Genomic DNA, 5,043 nt, shown 5'->3' with positions numbered 1-5,043 from the left:
CCACCTTGGACCACCCCTCTACCCCCCACCTTGGACCACCCCTCTACCCCCCACCTTGGACCACCCCTCTACCCCCCGCACTGGACCACCCCCCTACCCTACCGCACTGGACCACTGAGGGTCAATGACCCCTACCCCCTCACACCGGACCACATCATGTAACCTAGAAGATAGTGATACCTTTAGATATCAACCATAACATGGAGATCCATTCATATCAGGACATGGGCACAGCTCAGTGGGCGAGGGCGGGATTCACACGCTGAGTCCCGCTGACTCTTGTCATCCGGCCGGTTGGCAGGTTGAAGCTGTTCAGGTCCAGAGACGGTGTCCTAGCGTCATCTGTCATCTGCTCTGTGCGTTTAATGTCAAGCGTCCCAATCTAACCTCAAGAAGTTGTGTGAAAGGGTGCCTCTGCTGGTAGATGGGGAGTATTACTACAGCAAACTCTGTTTAAAACAAATAGGAAATCTGTGTTGGTATACGCAGAGTATTACTTCACGTCACTTTACATTTTTACTTTCACATGAATCTTTTTTGTCACTTTTCATTTAAATGCAGCTTTAACCTCTATGAATAGTGAATAGCCAATGCTAACCTTATTTTGGAATCAAAAATAAGCAAAACCAATGTAGTGATTGATAACTCTTTCTGTACAATCCAAGTCAATACAGTGCCTATGAATCCCTGTCTTATACATCGCTGGGTCTCATGCGGGACTTGACGCAGAGACCTTGTTGTTAGATTCGCATCTTTAATATATTCATTGAAGATGGATCGCTCTGAAACTAAAGCAAAATGTTTATCTAAATTGTTGTCTCTGGTTTTATCATACTTTTCACGAGTAGGCTATTTTCAATCAGTTCTATGCATCATGACAAATAATCCTCATGATGTTACTTCTGTAGAAGAGTTGGAATCCAATATGTCTAATAGAACTAATAACTATGAATAATGAAGTATTTCTGCATTGCTGTGCTCTATGCCCTCCAGAGTAGACTTACTCACCATTGTGATACTTTGAAGTCGTTAATATAAACATGTCCTTGTCTTGTTTTGACGTTTTTACATTAATATGGTGTGCTCGTTGGAAAATGTCAATTTTTATCCAGGTGTGATAATGTAGATACCCAATTAGTTCAATTTGTTTTGTAGAAAAGGAATGTATGGTTTGAATTTCTACATTTGGAGTAAAAATCTCGTTCATTCCTTCCTTTCTTACCCTCCCCGCTGGTTCCATTCAGTTATCGGAAAAAATAAGAATCAGTATTTTATCACCAATTGTCGTTTAACACTCCCAACACACGAACATACACAATGTCACGTCGACCTCTTCTGTGTGAGCAGATACTGCGTGTTTGATCTGATGAGATGAGAATGTTTACAGAGAGGGATCCTTGAAGGCAGGCGTTCTGTGACGTGAAACCAATCCAGTGCTGAATAAAGTGCAATATAAATATTAACCACCTCCCTCCATCTTTCATTGCTATGTTGACGGCAATATCAACAAAAGATATCGTGTGTGTGTGTGTGTGTGTGTGTTGGGGGGGGGGACATCCAGGCTGTCATTGGCCAGTCACCACCAGCTCTATGGTTTATCATCCCTGGCCAGCCTGCTGTTGTGCGTACCACCCCCATAGCATATTTGCTGAACCTTACATCATGTTGCTGGTGACGGTCCTTTGTCATGATTGTGTGGATAGCCTCATATCACTTCACCATCTGTGTAGAATTATAATGCGTCCATCTTCAGATCCATGTCCTTTACGATGAGTTCAGCGATCTCCAGGGCCGAGCTTGGCTTTATGGACCAAACCCCCCTCAGTGATTATCTGCTCAGCTGACCTTCACCTGGGAAGCTTTGGAAGAGGAGAAGGATGCGTATGTGCAAGGAATGTGTTGTTCTTTTAGATGATCACAACACCCCTCACTAGCCCCAAACGGGAAGACTGGAACAGTTATCAGGAGTCTCTCCTTAGGGACTACATTTTCCAGTCTTCCTGTTTGAGGCTAGTGGGGGGCGTGGTCCCATTCTGTGCCTTGAAAAGGGGGGTCCCAGGTGGAGCTAAAATGCTGGGTGATTCCAGGAGGTTCTTATTCAGGTAAAACCAGGAACCAGGCTGAGGTTGACCAACTAGGTCAGACCAGAAGAGACAAGCTGAAAGCAGAAAAAGACCTGATCGCTATCCCCTGTGTTGGTCCTCTGCTGTGGGCTGCTTTGGTAAGATGATATCGTTGAGGGGGTAGAGAGTTAACTCATCTGCATGCCTTTCCAGTGGGGTCATCTTCTGATTGCATGAGTCTGGTCACTGGGAGGCACCTCTATTAGATTAACTCGCTGGCTTGTGTGTTCTGAATGATTCCGGTGAATATAACGAGTCAGGTAACATCATCTTCGGTCCCTCCCAGGGCGCTCAGTACTTTTGGATAGACTTTATCTTCAACTTCATCTGTAATCTGTAAATATCCAGTTGCTGCTTCCAATACTTGGACTAGGTAGCTGCTGCCCCTTCCTCGGGCTGGAGAGCATCTAGTTCAGCTACAAGACAATCAATCTCCGAAAGGACGAGATCGCGGATACAAGCGGCCGAGATGAGTTTTCTCAGGTGTCTCCCTTAGGGATAGGGTGAGAAGTTCAGTCATCCGGGAGGAACTCGGATTAGAGCCGCTGCTCCTTTGCTTAGAAAGGAGTCAGTTGAGGTGGTTCGGGCATCTGGTAAGGATGCCCACTGGACGCCTCCCTTGGGAGGTGTTCCAGGCACGACCAGTGGGGAGGAGACCCCGGGGAAGACCCAGGACTAGGTGGAGAGATTATATGTCAACACTGGCCTGGGAACGCCTCGGGATCCCCCCGTCAGAGCTGGTCAATGTGGCCCGGGAAAGGGAAGTCTGGGGCCCCCTGCTTGAGCTGCTGCCCCTGCGACCCGACCCCGGATAAGCGGACGACGATGAGGATGAGGAAGTCAATCTCTTTTTTTCCAGCGTGGCCTGAGCTGCCTTGGCCTTCACTCTGGCTCAGGCTTTTGTGATTGCAGTAGTTGCTTCTGAGGTTCCTGGTGAGTGTGACGACACACTGCAACACGTAGCGATGGATGACTTTATCTTTGGAAGGTTGTTCATCGGGAGCATCCTTCCTGTCGTGGACCGTAGCGCTGCTAAGGGTGGAGCGGTAGGTCCGCCTGCAAATGTCCGGGATTGTAGAATTTGAAAGCACCGTCTTAGTTGAGCAGAAGGTATCAGAGCTCTGCAGCCAAGCTCAACCGGTGCGTCATCCTCCAATGAATGAGATCAGTCCCATCATAGGAGTTTAAAAGCACAAGATATTACAAAATATGAGTGCCCCTCTTAGACATAAAGAACGCACGTTTGAAATAGAAGCACTGCACATAAATAGTGTTTGCACAATAAGCAGTGGGGCAACATGTTATGTTTGATTCAATCAGGAACTTCTATGCACGTAATAGGCCCTAGTGTAATAGGCTGGACAGTCAGATACTGACGAGGGACAACAATTGTCCCAACATGTATTCAAAACGGTGCCGTTAAAGGTCTTAAAAGAGCGGGAGGGAATTAGGAATCAAGTGATGGGAGGGAATTAGGAATTTTGATGACCTATTTCTGCATGAGTTCACGTCAAAACCAGAGTGAGACTGGCTGGTGATGGCTGGTTTAAGCAGCCTCACATGGCAGCGTCTGATTGGAAGCTGGGGTGGGGTGAGGCTGCATTGATCACATTTCTAGTGACAAATGCCCATTTCCATTTTTGTGATCTTCTGTAATCTGGTGAGTGTATATGATGGGATCTGTGGTTTCGGGTTGGGGTATCTTGTATCAGGTTCCCTAGTTATACTACTAATGGCCAAAAGCAAAATATGATCTGCCATTTTGATTAGTGAAGTCCCAAAGCTTTAAATCTATTAAATGAATATTGAAATGACATATTGCAGTCCCTAATGAAATGGAAGACCTTCATCCACATATTCCCTCACAATAACACAGAAGAGCACATAAACACTTCCAAAAGTTCCACTTTTATTCTTTATTTTTAAAGTTGGTACAAAACCTGTTGATTTCAAAACATTTTCATCTCCTGCTTTTAAAGCCAGAGGGCGCTCCAGAACAGAGAGATGCTGAGGGAGATCAGGCAACGGAGAAAACATGAATTTAGACAACAAAGCCCTTATATCAACGCAAAGCAGGTATTGGATGTGAAGCCTATTTACTTTTGCAAAGCAATATCTTTGTTTCACAAATCAAAAAGAGGTAATCTCAAGACCTTCCACCTTAAGTGGGTCAGAAAGCTGTGCGTGTGTGAGAGAGAGAGACCCACAGGTAGTCCTCCTGTAATCCCTGAGGTTATCAGTGTTGAACAGTTGGATAATGTTTGAATATTGAGTGTTCTTCGATTTAGAGGGAACCCCCTCTTTGGGAACACACACACACACACGATACCTGTTTAAGAAGACCTGTTTAATTCTGATGCATATTTTAGGTCCGATGACATGCCAAAAATGTGAAGAAATGTTACTATCTGAAGTATATAAAAACACCAAACCTGCCTTTAGGTTAGAAGTGCACATGTTTGGACAAAATGATGGGAGTCAAGAGGTTTTGTCGTCCTCTGTTAGGGGTTCTGTTCTGTGTGGCTGAACATAATTCAGCCACACAGTTCCACACAGTTCGCTGCAGTTCTCCACAGTGTGGAGAACTGCAGCTTGTGACGCACCACAGCGTGTACATATGACACTTCAGCCATATATATTGAGACCTTAGCGTTGTTTCCTGTTGCACACACCTTTTTAAAATGGTGGACAGGTATCACTGATATTCATTCTCTTATTCATTCTGCTGCTCCCGGTCATATGAGTTGTCTGTTCCCCAATGTGTTTGCGGAGAAGTTGCTACACGGCTACAGTCTCAGCTACCTGAAGTCACCACATTACAGTACGAGTTGTGTATTATGAGGACTGCACTTCTCACAGATACACACGTTTAGCCTTGTAGGGTCTGATGCGTGCACCTTAAAGGGAGCAGACATCGAGC

Source organism: Micromesistius poutassou (assembly GCF_964030765.1).
Source record: "Micromesistius poutassou genome assembly, chromosome: 7".
Classification (NCBI taxonomy): domain Eukaryota; kingdom Metazoa; phylum Chordata; class Actinopteri; order Gadiformes; family Gadidae; genus Micromesistius; species Micromesistius poutassou.
This window is presented reverse-complemented; position numbering follows the sequence as displayed.